Source organism: Microplitis mediator, chromosome 7, assembly GCF_029852145.1.
Source record: "Microplitis mediator isolate UGA2020A chromosome 7, iyMicMedi2.1, whole genome shotgun sequence".
NCBI lineage: Eukaryota > Metazoa > Arthropoda > Insecta > Hymenoptera > Braconidae > Microplitis > Microplitis mediator.
Window position 1 is genome coordinate 18,627,264 of NC_079975.1, and position 20,334 is coordinate 18,647,597.

The window sequence follows — 20,334 nt, forward strand, 5'->3', positions numbered from 1 at the left end:
GAAGTTCTCTTACTTGTTCTCTCCGTCTCTATTTTTCTCTTTATTTCTCATCTCCTTTTTTTTTACTTCTCTAGACTCATTACATTGAATTCTCTCTAACTCTTTCTAGTTAACCACTGTCAGAACGATAAAAATAGGTTTATAATTAGCAGGTTCTCAACATCTCAACTGTCGTTATTATTCAATCATTTTTCGTTATTTAAAATTTCAACTTTGATCCCTTCAAGCGAATATATTATACGTTTTTTTAAAATGTGATTTATATATTTAAATTCATATAAAGTCAAGCCAATAATATAGGTAAATTTATAACTATATTCTTTTACTTCTGTATTCATATATTTTAATTGTGATATGTATATACATATATCTATCTTCATTTGAGTACCTATTTCATTTGTTAAATTATTAAAATATTTGAAGTGTACGAAAATAAAAAAAATAAAATGATGATAAAGAATCGTATACGATTGTAAACGAGACAGCGACCGTTGTTAATTGCTTAAGTTTTTTATTGCATAGTTGACGAGCCTCGTAAAATTCGCGTAAGTGTATAGGGGTAAATCTTAAGAGGAGATCCTTTGTTTTCATTATCGATTCATTCTTTTCAAACGAGCATATATATATATATATGACACACAAATGTAATACAGGGAATTTTATACTCAACTATTTACGTTGAGTAACCCCATAAAGGGTGAAATATAATTGGGAATTAGTGAGACAATAGAAGTATTGTATGAGCCTTCTTTTTAATCGTTGCTATTATTTTTAATTTGCTTAGTTTTTTTTTGTATACAGCGAATATTTTATTAAAATTTTCAAATATATTTTTCGTAAATAAATAAATTATTTAATTTTTAATAAATATACCATTTAATAATTTTTGAATAATGACAATCGTTAAATATTAAATTTAATTATCATTTCGTAGTCATAACATGAATTGTTTAATGTTTTTTATTACCTGCTTTGAAACTATAGTAGTTTCAGTGTCTGTTTACTTAGTCAAAACAAACTAATTTCAGATTCATATAAATTAGTGGGTTTAAAATAGTCAGATTCTTTTCTAAGAATAAAAATGCTTTTTTTCCCTGTATATTAATTTCTAACTTCATTTTCGTCCTATTAGAATCATGTTTGTTTACTGAAAACTTCAAACTGACGATATGTCATTTTAATCAACCCCATTAACTTTCGAATTTGAACAGACGCTGTCGATCTTGAATTTTCTTGTAACCATTGATCTAAAATATTGAAACTCGAAGGCGCAACTTATGTAAAGCAATTATAAAAAAGCCTAGCGTGTGCCTAAGAATGAACAAGACTTCAGACGAGTGATATATTCGACGCCACGTGGCTCAGGATATCAACCGCATCAACTCATCTGAAGCCGCTTTATTTCATCCCTCGCCACATATTATACTATTAAAAGTAATTAATCTAAATTAATATTATTCATCGTAGAAATAAAAAGCGCATTTGCTTCATAAAAAAACAACCAATAAATAATTAGGCCCCGCTTTCCGTCAATTCTCTCGAAGTTATTTTTTTGTCTGACACCTGTTTGTAAAAAATAAAACTTCGTAAGGTTTTATAATAATCTGGAGTTATTTAGAATTTAATAGTTTTCAATTGCTGCAAAAATGATGCGTCAGATCGACTAATTTGGTCTGGAGATAATGATTATTCATTTAATACACTCGTATACATACTTACATTAATTCACGCTACTCCGAGATAAAAAGTTTGCGCTGCGAATGAAGCCGTCGTTGGTTGATATAAAAGACGGTTGGCATTTGGATACAGCGAACAAATGAATAGGGTCTCTGAGAGTCACGTCGTGTTTGAAATTAAAGGTTTCTTTAATGACCAGCGTAGTTGTGACATCTAAACTACTGTCTATGATTTTAATCTGTTCCGATATTCATTCTACAAAACTTCAGTGGTTGGTCTAACATTATTTCAAGTTGAGGTAATTTATCAATATTCGAATAAACGAAGTAATTCAATTATTTCAATGTCTTATAAAATTCAATAAAGAAAAAAGTTATCGAGAGTTATATAACTGAATTATTAGAGAGAATCATAAAGACAAACTGGATCAATTGAAATTTGGTTGAGCTGATAATCTAATGATTATCTCAACAATGATGTTTTTGTTTCAACATAACTTATCAATCAAGTTAAAATATTTAGAACTTTGAGTTAAGTTAATGTATACTTGGTGTAAAAAAATATATACTTTATATCAAAATTGCACGTCTCGTCGCTGACTACGCCTGATGAATTTCTGATTACAGAGTTGGATCTTTGAGAGAGAAATTTCAGTTTTTTTGAATCGATAAAATAAAATTTTCTGGAAACAGATCTTTTAGATTAATTAGTTTCTCTACAACTATAGAAAGTGTCATGTATAGCTCTTTCTTTTTTTGGTGTCGATGTGATATGTTAAAAATAATAAAAACTCAAACTTCGTAAATCAGATCAAAAATTACTTTTGAATTCTCTTAGGGGAAAATAATGCGATAATTTTGTAGGTGTAACTGATAAAATTTTAATAAAATATCATTTCTAAGTATGGCGGTAGTTTAACTAGGGTTCAAACTTTTCTATAATTACATACTATAGAATATAATGAATTTATTCTATATTAACTTTAATTTAATATAGAAGTACTTTTTATTTAAGTTTTATTAAATTTTTTTCTATTGATTGTATAGGTATATCACACTACAATCACGTAAAGTGGATATAAGCGAATCAATAGGTTATAAATTAACATTTATTCCTGTATTTTTGCTTCCTGATCTACTATAGACACGAATATATTTAAAACCTTTCTTCTTAACTTCAGAAAATTTTAACTATCGAATTTCGAAACTCCACCTGATTGACAGAAAACCACAAATCAATAAATGAACCCGACGATAAAACAAAAAAAAAATATATATGTACATATATAAATCCCAATGAATAATATAAAAAAATACATTGAAAATTTTATATATATATACTTTTTTACACATACGTCTAGCCGCAAATTTAAACGTCAGTTTATTGAAAGTAACGACTTCATCCAACAGTGCTTCCAATGGTACTCAATTGGTTTTACGTCACTATCCACTTTTTCTTCATATTATTTAAAAATTTTTTTTTTTGTTTGTAGTTTTTTTGTCAAATAATAAACAATAGTTTTAATAATTCTATAAAATCCGGTCTATAATAGTAGTGCCATAAATTGTGAAAAATAAAAAAATTTTTCAATTATAATAAGAAACATTTAACGATGCTCGAGTACTACAAAAATTATTTTAACGGTTTTTTCAAGCAGCCTTGTTATTTTTGATGCTGATAAATTCTTAATATTTACTGTCTATCTCCACTAAGTAATAAAATTTATATCTTCTGTTTTCTTATGGAAACAATTAAGAGTATTTTGTATAATTTGATTGCTAGAAAATCGATAACATAGAAAAAATATCGAAACTAATGATACTGTTAACATATATCACCAGAACATGAACATTCGTTAAAAAATTTTTTTTATAATTTATGTAATATTTGATTCATGGAAATATATTTTCAAACTTTGTGTATATTTAAATTATCTGCGAACTACGCAGGAACTTCATTAGAGCACATCACACTTTGATTTTAAGCACAAATAGTTTAGAGAATCACAAGCAGGATGCAATTTCAAAGTTTCCAGACGCCAGGAGCATCATCATAGTGCATAGCAGTATTGTGGAGAAAATACAATGAGAAAACTATGCACGTAAATAAGTGAAAACCTATCACTAAAGCATTATTGACTGCGTGAAGGAATTGATTTTCATAGCTATAGTTTGTACGAAAGGATACCAAAGGAAATCCTATATGCTAACACAGAATGCAGAGAGACTTGCGTAATATATTGTACGCAATGAAAATTTCAAATCTATGTAAGGATGATGTTATTCTCATAACAAACCTCCAGTTTCATTTTAATGCAACCTAACTTAAGCTGTCGGCACATTTATTTATGTATTATTTTTTTATTAAAATAAGTGTTATAACACGTTTGAGTACACCATTTTGTTTAGGTTCTTTATATTCTTTGCCAATAAAATTACGTTAGAAAAAAAAAATCTCATTTTATAATCGACTCAGAAATGAATATATATAAGATAGCAGAGAAATGTCAGTTTGAAAAATGATCAACTGTTTTGACGCGAAAGTGGATGTATGTACGATATGAGAAAAACTTAATTTTCTCAGGATTTACATGATGTTACCTTAAGGCTTTGAATTTTTTCAGTGAAAGTTTCTTCAGAGGCCTGTCAGAAAAAAACATAGAATATAACAATCAGAAAGACCGATTTTATTTTGAGAGAACTAATAAGATATCAAATGAAAAAAAAATTTTTTCATTAAACTTCATTCAAGAACAAGATAAACTTGAACTAAGTTTTATTTTTATTTATTTCGCGAATTCATTCCGCGTTTACTCCGAAAATTTTCTACAATGTCGACGAAAAATCCATTAATAATCACTTTGATAATGGACTAGTTGAAATTTTGAAGGCCTCCAAGTGAACAAATAAAAAAGAACCATGGTAAAACAACAAAAGGCTAGATAAGACCTTAGAGTCTAGTGTTGTTAAAGTGGTATTTACAAGTGCTTAGAGAAATAGAAATGAAAAAAATAAAAGAGATGTAAAGGTAAATTAAATAAGCAGCCTGGTTTGATGTGAACAAAAACCAAAACTGGTATACTGCATAGAAGGTAGATAGTCCCCTCCAGGCTCACTGGGGTCTGCACTATAAATCATTCTTGCTTACGAATGCTTCGCTGATGGCAGCTACACAAACCTATATGGTATTAGACTGTAGTTTTCAAGTGATCATCCAGCCATTCATTCTTCAATAATAAGCTCACGCGATCGTCTATTGATTATCAACTAAATTCCTTGGTTAAATGACTGATCAGTAAATGTAGACACATTCATCAGTTACTACTATCGCTTTTTATACTTAATATTCCATAGGTTTTTATATTACGTAGATAAATTGAAGTTATTCTTTTTCGGTTTTGGTTAAAATTATGATGAAAAAAAATATCATTTTTTTTTATAAATATACTAACACTATTTCAGGTATAATTGAATTGAAATTAACATTTAAATACTTCCACCATACTTTAATTTCGAGTTATCGATATAAATAGCCATTTCTAAAATTGTGCAGGCGATCGTAGTTTCTCGAAGTTATCAGACGTTTTCTCTTTTTTACTTTTTTTTTTTTTTTTTCAATTCGAATTAGTTTTTACGGAGAAAAAAAAAATTTCTAATAAATAATAAATTTATCTAAAAATACTCGCAAACGACAATATTTTCTTGTAAGCTAGTAAATAGTATTATATAAAAGTCTTTTTTTAATTTTTTCCTATGCATATTTGCTTATACTCGATTTTGCATACCAGTACACTGAATATAGTGTATATCATCAGCTTTTTCTTTTTTCTTGCTGATTAAACGAATTTCGCTTGACGATATTTATTTAATGCAGAAGCATTTTTATGCATGTAAGTAGAAAAAAGATCATTTTAAAATCTATGCTACAAAGTTTATCAAAGAAACGACAGAGTTAACTTTCTGGGTACAATAAATCTGTTAGTTGTTTCTAAAATAGCCACGGCTGCCAAGAAGAAGAAAAAATATCGACTTTACACTAAAAGTAGACTAAAAAAAACTACATATACCCTATACCTTTTTTGTTTTTATTTTGAGAACGAAGATTTTTCTTAAATATGTTATTAAGTAAAAAAAAAAAAAAAAAAAAAAAAAGCCCATCATTTTTTGCATTGTTATTATTAGTAAATATCAAGTTTTTAAAGTCTAATATAAAAGTATCTTTTTATAAAAAATTCTTTATCTTATCTTTGCCCTATAATAAAATATTTTTTTCAAATAATTATCAAATTATCATAAACCTATTATAATCGGGGCAAGAGAGCTATTAGTAGCATCCACTAAATAATGATTAATCGGTTACTCTACCGGGAGATCGCACAACGATAACGAATTCCATTTGCCCAACCGCCATCTTGCCTTCCGGGAACCACATCCGTTCGGCGGTAGGAAATCGACAACGAATTATTGAAGTCTCCAGGACTTCCTTGAGCTTTTTGATTAATGCTCAATACACGCATTTTCATCAAAAAATATCACTGAATTTATTTTTAGTTTCCCCTTTCTTTTATTTTTCGTTTTTTGTAATCAAAAGATGATGAAAATAAAAATAAACGATCCGTGTAGAAAAAAAAAAAGCATACATATTATATGAATATTTTTTTCATTATTTATTATGAGTTTTTGTAGCAATTTACATTTATCCTTTGATGGTTTAAAAATTTTGTTTTAGTAAAATTTATTGATGCAAAATCCGAAAACCGTGAAATTATAAATGAGTCCATTGCAAAATTCTATTTGATGCTCTAATAATATTGGTGAAAATCCTAACAACGAAAAAAAAAAAAAAAACCATAATCCTGATATACATTTTTTTTTAAAAAAAGATACCAAGATATATAAAATGTATGTTGAAAATTTTCCATAACTAGAAATCACAAGATTTATTTTTCTTTGAGAAGAAATAATGAAAAAAAAAACCTTTGACGGTTCTATATATATATATCTATGTAGATATGTATTGCATATATTGGTGATAAGATTGCGCCTCAGGTGACTAGTAGATCTAAAAAGACAGCAAGAATATATACGAAAAGAAAGAGAATTTAAGATATCAAGAAAGAAAAATAAAGATCTTGAGATTCAACAGCATTCAACAGTCTTTCAAACCGATACGTGACGTATACATTTTCTCAGCGTTGAAAATCCGCATTTTTGTGTTTTACATGCCTATAAGGTGTAAAGTATACGCGCTTTGCATATTTTTCAATGGCTTGCTATATGCCATGAAATATTTTGCCAACTCGACAACGAGACGCCAAGTTAATGTCCGAGTTCACTGATCCGAAATTATATGACGAGTTATATATACATATATATCTAAATAAATTAAAATTAAAATTTTATGAAAATGAAAAGTGTTTCACAAGTTCATCTGATTTTGTTTTAATTTGCAGTTTGAATAATTATTGCCATGTCTCCTATCGAAATATAAAGAAAAAAATTGAATCGATTATAGTATGACTTTGTCTTTCAGAAATAAACTCAATAATTTCAAAACAGAATTCAATACAGAAAGAAGTGAAATAAACCAAACATTAAAAAAAAAAAAAAAAAAAAAACGAAACGTAAATTGGCAAGGATCAGATGTAAAAAATGAGTTTTACGTTCGATTGTTGGAATTGCCACAAAGTTTGTAAGAACAAAAGGGACTAAAGGTATATATATGGTACATGTACAATTTGGCTAGGTTTCAACACCCAAAGAGCTATACAAATATACAACCGAGTTAGTACTCGTTATATTTCAGTTGGTACCACATATATTGTAACAGCTAAAATATATATGTAGTATATTACAATGACGTCAAACGTCAATGAGTTGGTGCGCATTCTCTGTCTGTAATTGAGAGAAATGCTATGAACCTCGCGAGACTCTATTTCGGCTTGATTAGATGCGTTCAACCATGGTCTATTGAACTTCAATAAGCGACATTTACGGTCTATTGTGGAATCAATCGACTGGACTCCGGAGCCGTCCAAAATACATCTAACTTTGAATTTAAGTAATTTCTAATCTCCATTACTGTAAACGCATTTTAATTGATACTCTGTTATAATACGATCTATTATATAAGCCCATACTTACATCACAAGTTCAATTCTACCCTTAATGGTAAAGAAAAAATATTCCATTTCAATTAATCATTTAATCTGTTTTAACATTCCTAATCATGTATTCTATTCAGCGCTAGAAACCACTATTGTGTCGATTCGAAATTTGACGGCGTATATTATATATCAAATTTTTTTAGTAAAACTATCAATATTTCTATTTTGATAAAACTTTTATTTTTATACATAACGGAATCCAAATTGTATTTTAGAGCATTAAAGAGACGAACATGAAACGGTTGTTTGTTAAAAGTTCTTCGAGCTAAAAAATACTCGTTGTAATACTTATATTACATTTTCTAGCTCTTCATGCCTAATTTCAAATCGATTCATTTGAACGTGGATATAATACGAAAAAACTTTGCTTACACACCCACATTCACAAAATTACGTTCAATTGAAAATCGTTAGAAGTGATTATTTAGTCGTTGAAATAATGCTGTCGTTTAAAAAAATTTACTGAAGTTAATAACTTTTTTTTCCTTCGAAATGTTTAATTTTCTGAGTAGGTATAAAAATAAACAGAGAAATAAAAAAAATAGAAATCTCAAAATATTAAATGTCTGTAAAAGCTGTTTTGTAGAAATTGACTGTTTATTCCAGTCTTTATATTATGTAAATCATAATTAACAAGTCATATTAAATAAACGCTTCTCTATTATATTATGCGAAAACACAATTTTCTGAATTTATATCCATATACTTTGAATAATTAAAACAGACAAGCAGTATTTGCATTGCATCTTTTGGTTAATATAATTAGTTACACTTGAATTGTGCTTTTATATACAATGAAAAAAATAATCGCTTGCTGCTAGCGATTATTTTCTTTAGCAGCTAGCGATTAAAAATCGTTAGCTGCAAGCGATTATTTTTTTCAGTGTAGGCATTTACTAAAAAAATAATTGCTGCTCGGTCAACAATTTTTTTATTTTAATTATGCCTTCCATATAAACGCATGAGATAAAAACGATAAAAAAAAGAGGACCAAAAATGAAATTCATTGTACCTATACTATTATTGTATATGTGAATGAATTGTCCGAGCTTTACGTCTCTCTTCTCAGCTGTTTTATTTTGTGTTCGCACGCGTACAAAGCGGGTATTGAGCGATACTTCGCGTGACGACACGACTTGTCGACAAAAGGTGAAGGGTGGAAAACAGCATAGAACAGAAGAAGGGAGTTCGTACAAAATCGTGATACGATCCCCCAAGATTGGCTCAGCTTCAAAGGAAACAAAAACAAAAAACCACAACTATTCTGATAACTCACTGAGAATAGGTAGCTCTGATGAGTTCTTTTTGACTTTTGTTTTCGAGTTTTTTCATTTTAGTTTTTTTCTGATCAAGTTATAATTGACTTCTTCGTAAAAATAATACAGAATTTATACAACATAACAATATAAAAATTATTATTGGCTCTAAAATATAAAAACTTACACGGAAAGAAAATTATAGCAGCGGTTCCCATAATTTTGTGAAATTTTTTCCTATACCATCATAGGAATTACGACCATAAATTATGGGAGCGGTTCCTATAATTATAGGAATGTTTCCCATAATTATAGGAATAGTTCCTATAATTATGGGAATGATACCCATAACACTATAGGAATGGTTCCTATAATTATAGGAATGGTTCCTATAATTATAGGAATGGTTCCTATAATTTATAGGAATCCTTTCTATAATATTATGGGAATCATTCCTATAATAGTATGGGAACTATTCCCATAATATTATGGGAATGATTCCCATAATGGTATAGGAACCATTCCAATTTCATTATGGGAATCATTCCCATAATATTATGGGAATAGTTCCCATACTATTATAGGAACCATTCCTATAATATTATGGGAATGGTTCCCATATTATCATGAAAAAATTAATTTAAAGAAGTGTGGTAATCACTTCTACAATACACAGAAATATTATTAAACATAAAAACAAAAATTCAAAAATTGAAAAAAAAATCGTATTTGGCAAAAAAACATTAAAATTTTTAACAAGAATTTTTTGTCAGCACAAAACATTCAAGAAAATTCAAATTTTGGGAAATTTCTACACTATTATGCAAAAAAAAAATTTAATGATATTATAGGGATGGTTCCCATAACATTATGGGAATAGTTCCCATAATATTATAGGAATAGTTCCTATACCAATATGGGAACCATTCCCATAATAGTATGGGAATGATTCCTATACCATTATGGGAATGGTTCCCATAATGATATGGGAATGGTCCCCATAATATTATGGGAATGGTTCCCATAATGGTATGGGAACCATTCCCATATCATTATGGGAACCATTCCCATAATGGTATGGGAATCATTCCCATACTATTATGGGAATGGTTCCCATAATATATGGGAACCATCCCTATAGTAGTATAGGTACTGTTCCCATACCATTATGGGAACCATTCCCATAATGCATAGGAAAACTTCCCATAATTTTCTTTCCGTGTATAAAGTAATTGAAAAAAAGTATAATTAAAGCATTAAGTTATTCCGTTGTCCTTTTAACTTTAAAATATTTCAAAGAAGGAAAAAACAAAAGATACTAAACGATAAAATTAGCGCGATTTCCGACAAAAAAAAAAAGATGTAACAAAAGCGACACAGACGCTCTGGAAATAAGCATCTGGAATTTCAGTTGATACTAGTATAGCGTCTCACTTGATGTCGTTTTGTTGTTTTTTTTTTTTTTTCTTTTTATTTTGCTACTTTCTCTTGTGGCTTAGCTGCTAATAAGTTAACCGGTGACAGCAAGCCCGTCTTGTTCATTTCCTTCATTGGTTGAAAATGCGAAATATTTACTAATTTATCGCTACTGGACACATGGAACATAAAGTTTTGATATAATTTAACTTAATAGTAAAATTTCTAAAGTTTTTTTTATTATATGTTATTAATCTAAACTTATATTACTTCCGTGTCTTTTGAATGATTTTGATAAAACTTTTAAAAGTTTCCATTGTCATTTATATTTTTTAATATGATTAGGATTACGTTACCATTCCTTAAAATGTAATTTGTTTTTTTCTTTGTATTTCAGATTGAGGAAATGAATCGTTACATACAGAGGAAGAAGGCGTAATACGGCAAAGGTAAATTGTGGCATAATGATAGCTTTAATGCATATAAAATAACTCAAATAGATATTTAATAGCCTATATGACTATGATTATCTGGCCTTCATTTCAAATTGACTTCGTTTACTATTTTAGTTTGCACTTCTAAAAAAATTTTCTTTAAACAGTAATTAAATAACGCTTGAAGTACAACAAAACGTATACATATCATAAAAAGAAAAATGACCGCCTTTTTTAATTAGATTTCATTGAAGTCTGGCTATTAAATTTGTCTTCATGGTGGATTTTTCTAAGAATATTGCTATTACCTATCATAATTAGTCGAGTTATAGGATCCAAAAATACCATTAGTTCGAAAGTTTATATATATATATATGGAATATAACGCACCTTGTGGCGTTGAAAGCATCTACAATTTTAAATGGATCTTAATGAAACTTGGCATGCTTATTTTTTGGTTGAAAATCCAGGTCAAGTTCAAAGATAAGCCCAACCGGTCGATTGGTTTGAAAATAGTAGATATTTAAAATTAATGAAATTTAAAAAAAAAATCATCTCCTGTCGATTAATCTTAAAATATTTTTTGAACTAAAAGCTGTCAGCTCATTTCTGTAGAATGTATCTTGAAGCACAGGCAATTAATTTCAATTTTCTTCATTTAACTTACCATTTCGATTGTTTTTTTAAATAGTTCGATGGCTTTAAAAATTCCAAAAAATATCAGACAAATGTTTTTCGCGGCTTTTACTTTTAATATTTTCTAAATGATACGTTACAATTAAATTTCATTAATGGCGTGCTGTAGTCAATAAAATAAGCTTCAAATTACATTGTTGTGACTTCATTTAAAAATGTATATCTTTCGTTCATTATGGTATTGTAAAAGCAACTATATAATTTGTTATGAATATATTGAGCCTTGCAGCCACAATTTCAAAAGGATCTCAATAAAAATTGGGACATATATTCTTTGGTTCAATAGCTTGATTAGATTCAAGAAAAGCCAAATTGGTCGGTTAGTTTTGAAAGTTATAGGTGTTTGAAATTTTACAAATTTAGGATAAAAATCATCTGCCGATTTATCTATGAACAACTTTGAAATAAAAACTCATAGCACATTATCATTCAAGATATTGCAAAGCTTTTTTTATTAGCTGCAATTTCTGTTACTCAACTTGCCATTTGGATTATTTTTTAATGGCTCTGCAATTCATAAAAAATGTTTAAAAAAACTCGTTTTTAAATTAATTTTTTTATCATTCATGCGATATAAGTGCTATCTTGGCGCACGCTCTTTTGTTCGCCAAATAGCTGTTTGCCCATTCAACTGTTTCCACGAAATTTGTGTGCGTTATACGATTATCTGCGTGCGACAAGTAAATTTGAGTGCGACAAGTAAACTTGTCGCACTCAAATTTACTTGCCGTATGCAGATTATCGTATAACCCACAAAAATTTCGCGGTAACAGTTGAATGAGCAAAAAGCTACTTGGGGAACAAAACAGCGAGCACTAAAATAGTACTCATATCGCATTAATAATAAAAAAATGTATGTTCAATTCGTGCGGTGTTGCCGATTACCCACTCGAGCAAATGAGCGCACTCACTTCGTTCGTGCGCTCAACTTTGCTCTCGTGGGCAATCGACAACTTACCGCACTAGTTGTACAATATACTATTGTCGAAAAGCTTGAAAAATAATAAGTAAATAATGAGAAATCTGCTTCCATTTCGACTGCCGAATGGCCTTTTACTATTATGTACATTGAACAAACTCCAAGCATTTTTTAAATTAATTATACGAAATTTAATTAAATGTTTTTGATTGGAATTACCATATTTTTTTTTCCGTTCTGCAATTACTTTCAAAAGATTATATAAATTTATTTATTCACCACACAATCACAAAAAGACTATCTTCTTCCTTAAAATGAATTAGTAGAAAGTATGTACTGACAATCAGTAAATATTCATTGAAGAATAGTTCCAAGTATACCTGATGTTTCAATCTTGGGACTATATTTAGTGCAATGAATATCCACCGACTGGAAATACTTTTACTGATTTATTTTAAGAGAGTGAATTGAATTGGAAGCAATTAATTCGAGTCAAAACGATTCATTTAAATTAAATTTTGGAAACCAATATTTTTCGATTAAATATAAATACAAGTCAAATATAATCTACTGAGTTTAAAAATAACTGATAAATAAAACGTTGCATGTTTTTTTAAACAACAATGTAACCTTCTAAAGTTTTTATAATAATAAAAATTAATAACAGATTTAAATATAAATAATTACAATATTGTAATGAATGATGTGACGCAAATAATAAAAGGTTAAATATATGTGTGAATTCTGTTTGTACATAACTATTGATGGTGTTAGAAACACTTGGCTACGAAGAATTTAGCAAGTATCCCTGTAGAGAATTTTGATTACGACATTCTTGCATCAGTTGAGAAAATGCCTTTGGTCACAAGAAAATTGCTTGTACAGCAAACTCCAAACTTCAAGCCTTAAAGTTTTAAGTATATCGTGTTGTTGAATAATCATAAATTTGAATATTTTTTTCCCTTGAATATTAAATTGTTGATTATAATACAATCTGTTATCGATTTAAAAATATTGATTTCTATATTTTATTCACTATTTTTAGTTGGATTTTTGTGGTTAAAAAATGAAAATACTATGATAAAATTTTCGAGATATCACATATATTTTTTTTTTCTAATTAAAAAGTGAAGTTATTCAGATTTATTCGATTCCTTTATATTTGTAGTTCGTTTCATTGTGTTTATATCTCGAACTTCACAGCTCTTACTTTGATCACTGTAGAATTTCATGTTTTCAAAAGAGAATTTATTCATCCAGCCACCAAACTCGTGTTACTAAAAACAAATGTAGAAAAAATATAGAAGATCTAAAAAAAGAAAGCTTTTTATTGAAAGAGCTTGAAGGATATGTTTATCACACGGATTTAAAAGTATGTGATTCAGTTTTATATAATTTTTTAATGAAAAGATAATCAGTAAAGACTCATAAAATAAATTGAATATGTTTTATTGATCTGATAAAAGCATGTTATATTGCATTATGATGCTTTTGATGAAATACTACAGTATTACAATATTTGTAATATTGAATTAAATAACTGTCCCATCGCTTTTCGTAAACCGTAACACGCTATATATTATAAATCATTGAATAGCTATAAACCGGATATTAACGCGAATTTATATTATTAATTTAAACATGATTTGTATTGTACGATTAAATAATAAAGTTACGAGTAGAAATTGCAGAAAAATTAAGTGACTACTATATATATTTAGATTTCGAAAAAATTTCTTTTAGAAATTTCCATTTATTATTATAATTACTCATGAAAAAAAAGTTCCACTACATGCATTGGAGTATAACATAGAGAAAATTAAAAACACTAGTAAATTTAGTCGTGATCTAAAAGAATTTGCACCATATAGAGACAGTAGAGATGAAAAGAGAAGAAAAAGATAGTGCTATATAGATATATACTTAATCAAAGAGTGCTCTGTACAAATTTAAAAATTCAATAGTACAAGATAAACACTTTTATAATACTTTTATGCAGGCTAAATAATTTTTTTGTTCAAAGAGAATAAAATGCTTACTTCGTTGAATTCTTTTAACTAAAAATATAAAAAAAAAATTTCTTTTTAATCTATGAACATTAGAATATATTGAAAAAAATATATATATAATAAAATGAAATTTTATATAAATGGAGAAAACGTTTTACCGAAATGGTAAAATGAAAAATTTGCGATCTACTCCAGTTCCTTCAAGTATCATCGTTCCCCTTTTTCACATGAAGCACGATATACAAAGAGAGCACAACGATATTCAAAAAGATGCTGCTATAAATGCATATCGAGACCTTTCGCAAGCAATCCGATCGTGCAAGATGCTATTCTATTTCGTGTCGTTCCACTTTTACATTAAGCTATATATAGAAACACTGAATATTATATTATAGTTATAAAATGCGTTATATGAAATATAATTAATTAAAATAAAATCTATACAATTCAATAAAGTCCAATTTTATAAAACGCATTATTTGACTACAACATACATTGAAATTGATATCATAATCGTTAATACATTTGTAAAATTATATGATAATATAACAATTTACTTGCACGTAAATTAACGTTTGTGAAAGTCAGCAATTGCTTCTGCGAACACAAGGGTTATAGTATTAGATATTTTATTTACTTCATGTAAAATTAGTGCTAGTTTAGCAGTAAGTTTATAAACATTAATCATAATTTAACCCAAAGTTTTCTTTTCTTATATAAATGTTACAGATTAATACAAAAAGTGGTTTTAATTGGAAAAAGATATCCTACGTTAAATTAATTCAAATTTATGGGTTAACTTTTGCTTGAGTTTAAAAAAAAAAAAGAAAAATTAGTTAGACTTTACGATTATATAAAATATTGTACCAGTATAAAAATAAAAAATAATTATTTGGAAATGACATTTTCTATGGGTATACGAAGATAAAATGGCTATTTTATTTTTATTTACAGAAAAAGTTACTATGTTGAGAAAAATTCCTATGTTAACATTGGGAATACTCCATATGGAAAAATTGAAAAAAATTCATATTCTGTGAAGAAATTTTTTCTATGTTGACAAAGATTTTTACTATGGAATGATTCCTATGTTAACATAGGAAAAATTCTTATAATATAACATAGAAATTATCACTTTCTGAACATAATGATAATTTCTATGCTATTTTAAGAATTATCTCTATGTTGCCTACGAAAAATTCTTATGTAAATAAAATTAAAAGTAAAATTATTATTTTTTTTTGCTTTTACGTACATATATGTTCAAACCTATAGGTTTAATTTCTATATTGATGTAATAAAAATCTTTAAAAGAACATCGGAATTATTTCTATGCCACACGATTATTTTAATGATGTCAAAGTAAGAATAATCACTACGTCGATATTTAAAATAAAAGGAATACCTTGGTCTAAAAACTTTTTTTTGCCGAAATTGACTTAGTTCAAGAAAAATATCTTCTTGAATGAAGAAAATGTTTTTTAAACCAAAGAAATTTTAGCTTTCCTACTGGATTGCAAAAAAAATTCTTGGGCCAAAAAAATAAGGAAAGGTATCCTTTTTTCTCTGTTGGCATGATTTCTGTGTAAACATAAGGATTTTTACCATGTAACATCAGAAAAATTCCTTTGTTAATATTCGGAAATTTTTTTTGCCGATATGGGAAAAATAGCCATTTTTTTCGCCGTGTAGAAAAATTCTAAAGATTGCAGTGGAAACAATGAATATTATATAATAATTTCTAACAAATATTCACAGGATTGTTATGCATTCACTAAATAACAAAACTTAGATAGTTAAATGAATTTTATTGGTTAATGAGAAACGTTAAAACCATTCAGGCCACTTGAAATATTACCTTGTCGCAAATCTCAAAACATCTAGCGATGTCGTATATACGTGTAACTGCTTGTAACAATTTACTAGGCGATCGAAGATTGACCTCCTTTGTTGACACACCCGCCGGTACGTATCCCTCACTGGCGATTGATCTACAACTTCCCTCGGGGTACAAAAACCAAGTTCCAGAAGCTCTACAGAACAGTCGGTATTATTTTCAGAATTTGATGAATTCGCATTGATCTTTGAATAAATATTAACGACGTTAACGTTAGTTGAGTCCAATGATTCAAGGTTGCGATCAATAAACAGAAATCAAAGAGCATTTCTCAAACTGATCTGACAAACGGAACACACGAGGAAACACAAATAGTGGGCGGCAAGTCCACCATTGATACTAGATCACTCGGTAACCACTCATCTATTTGTACTTGATTCGTGTTACGATTGCGTTCGATATGTTAACTTACTTGAGTACCAATGACAGTGATGGCATTCAGCCAAATTACAATAATTTTTAATGAAGTAAGCATTATTTAACTTCATTTAGCTTTCAGTGTAAAATCTTACTCTGTAGAATTGATTCAAATTTTCAATCCGAACACTATCAATATCTTCTTGGAACGAATGTAAAAGATATTTGAAATAACGTTTTAATACAAATTAGTTTTCTGGATTTAAAATTGTATGGTATATACCGTTAATATTTTCTTTAGGTAAAATTTTGCATCCATGTTGCTTTTATATATACCTGATATGTTCACAGTAAAAATAGAATTTACCGACTATAGAAGTTATACATTCTAGTAATCCAATAGCCTTTGTTGAGTGAATTTACAGAAGAATAATTTCGCAATGAAGCCTTTATTAATTAGGAATAAAGTTCGTGCTTTGCAAACCGCTGTCTATAACAGAAATTCTATGTTTTATTATGCCTGTGTGGATTTGCATCGTGATCGTAGATTGACCTCTTTTTTAAAAAGAGAAATTACTATAGCAATGCTAGTATATGACTGTGGTTGGACGAGTAAGAGATGCCGGCAATTCTTTTGAGGTGACAAAATAAATTATCTATTCACCGTTATGGCTGATCTTAATATATATATATATATATATATATATATATATATCGTAGGTAAGGGAGCATAGCATGGTAAACTTCGGTAGAAACGATGTATGTATTTAAAATATAATACTTTTTATACTTTTCCGAGAAGCGAAAAAAACTAACACTAAAAATAGATAAAAAATAAATAAAATCACGATGTAAGTGTTTGTAGGTTAAAACTATTTGGTGTTGATCGATGTTCAACTTTTTGTAGACTTTGCCCTTGCTAAAATATTTTTTATACGGCTAAGCTGATCTAAAATCAGAAAAATCTTCTCTTTGAGATTATAAAATTTTACTATAAGAACAAATAGAAAAAAAATAAATAATAAAAAATAAAATGAAAAAATATAACTTTAACAAAATGATGCTTCAAAGTGAGAGAAGAAAAATAAAGTAAAAAATTATAAAAACTGCAACTACAAAAGAAGTAGATAGCCTTTGAATAACCATAGTTCTACACTTTAGGAAACTGTACAGCTCTCACTAATTTACAAAGAGCTCAAAGAATGAATAAAATAATTGTTATTATTTCTTTTTAATAAATCTCACAAACAATGATGTGTATACATATAGTTGAGAAGCGTAATTATAAAAGTTGTATTATAATTATTATTTTTCAAATTTTAAAAATATTAAAAAATGATTAAGAACGAGGTACTAGAAATATGTATATAATTAGAAAAATTGACGCTGGATAAATATAAACCATAAAGAATATTTTACGATTTTGTTTTTATTATTTTTTGTGTTCTTTTGTTACGACGATAACTCTTTGCTTGACGGTAATAATACTCGATTGTAGAAACTTGAGCCGAAAGAATAAAGCTCACGAAAGTGAAAGATAAACGCTTGTGAGAGGAACGAGATTCCTTTTGCTCGATTCATCCATGCCGCGATAGCTGGTAAATAGATTCTGGACTTGAGTCATACTTAATACGATAGGTTGCTTCAACACGTTTTCCTTCTTTCTTATTGATCGTGTCCATTTTATTATAATATGACTGGAAAATTCATATTTAAAGATTTCTTTCGATTTACCTTAGAAACAAGTCAAGGCTCGAGGATGTAAGACCAAGAAACAGATATATTTAAGTACCAGAGAGAACGTGCTTCTATCGTGACTTAGAATTGTGCTGACTCCAGTAGTTCAATTGAGTCATCAATGACCTTTAGCGGTTGAGATTTTTATAAATTGTTTTCTATCGATTAATTGATCATGTTCATTTTTAGTTCAAGGCCTACTTTACCATGGGATAATACAAATGATCGTATAAGAATATTTTTGTAGGATAAACCCATGTATATAAACATGATTTTTCAAAAAATTTGAATCAATATTTTTGACTCATTCTAACGAAGCAGTAGCAGTTGAGCTGTAAAAAATAATTTGCTTTAGATTTGTGCTTTCATAATTTTAAAATATTTCAAAATTTTAAGAAAAAAGTACGTAAAATCAAAGAAATAATTAAAATGAACTTTACTTTATTCAAGTACAATATAATTTCTTTCGAAAAATATTGAGTCTTTGTCTAAAATAAATTTAACTCAAAAACTAAAGAAAACATAATTCTCAAAAATGAAAGAAGTGTTATGTAATTAAAACTTCAAGTAACTTTTAATATTTATGGAAATGAAGTCAACTTTTGTAAGAAAAAATAATAAAGTAACTTAATCTTAATTAAAAATAAAATTATTTTGATTTAAGACATGAAGCCACGGGTGAATTAAAAAAAAACTTCAAGGTATAAATAAACGTTTTTGATGGGGATGTTTTAAGGTACCACCAATTAATTTAACTTGTAAAGAAAATAAACGAGTAACTTGAAGTGGAAAAAATCGCAAATCAGAATTCGACGGAATAATTTAATTGCAGTCAATAGCATTTATTAATATATATTTTAAAATTGTGAATAAATCAAAAAGTTTTTCAATAATCTCTGTTACTTTTGGTAAAGGCATACGTAAATGTGTGGCTTTGATCCTATTTTGGCCAATAAAACTACTTCCCCTACGGTTTATCCTAAATTTTTTTTACCGTTTGTTTCTTTTGACAGCTTGATGATAGAATAAAAAATGTAAAAAAGTAATAATTCGTAAGTAGGTTATGAAGCGTTGAAATCTAAAAAATGCATACTGGTCAAAATCTATATCACAATTGGTTAGTTCGTTCTATACAGACGTGAAATATGTATTTTGTGACAGACAGTTGAAATGTACGACATTTAGTGCCTATTGTCGGCAGCTAAAAATATTAGATAAGATACAGCTGATAAAAAAGATACCTAATTGTTCTAATAATGACGTCATCAACGGATCAAAAAATATTTTTTGGTTATATGCGCGATAGCAAACGACCAAAAAATATCGAAGTAACTCAACAAGTCATCTTGTGACAGAATTTTTCATCATATTAATTCATACACTTACCGACTTCTCTCTCATTTTCAACAAATATTCAAATCTTACCAAATAAATAAACGCGGATTATAACCTGCCATTTATAAACACTAAATGTAGTACATTTCAAATATCTGTCACAAAAACTAATGTATCTATCTAGTATACAATCGAGTCTCACCTCCGGCTCGGGCACCAATCTTTACACCTCACATCTTAAACTCGATCGCACTCGATAGATAAACTACTATTAACATGAGAAACTCGGACATCATCCGAAAAATAGTTAGAAATGATTTCTGAGATCAAAGATACATCTGATGAGAACTTAAATTTCGAAAATCAAATAAATTATTAACTTGCTTCTTTCCTAAATTTACAATTTTCCCAGTGGTAATAAAAAAAAATACATTC

The 20,334-nt window shown here is 28.3% G+C and overlaps 1 protein-coding gene and 1 long non-coding RNA gene across 3 annotated transcripts in view; one reads left to right on the plus strand and one right to left on the minus strand.

The window, feature by feature from the left end:
• LOC130672273 (uncharacterized) overlaps positions 1 to 20,334 on the plus strand; it is a 109,332-nt gene that overhangs the window by 60,384 nt on the left and 28,614 nt on the right. For both annotated transcript variants that reach the window (XM_057476728.1, XM_057476727.1), the window contains exon 3: positions 10,913 to 10,964. The gene's annotated coding sequence lies outside the window, so the exon portion shown is untranslated. The remainder of the gene's footprint in view (positions 1 to 10,912; positions 10,965 to 20,334) is intronic.
• LOC130672277 (uncharacterized) lies at positions 13,617 to 17,080 on the minus strand. The gene is made up of 3 exons (XR_008990675.1): positions 16,883 to 17,080; positions 16,432 to 16,655; positions 13,617 to 13,841 (listed from the first exon to the last, which is right to left on the minus strand). It is a non-coding gene; the product is annotated as an uncharacterized LOC130672277 (long non-coding RNA).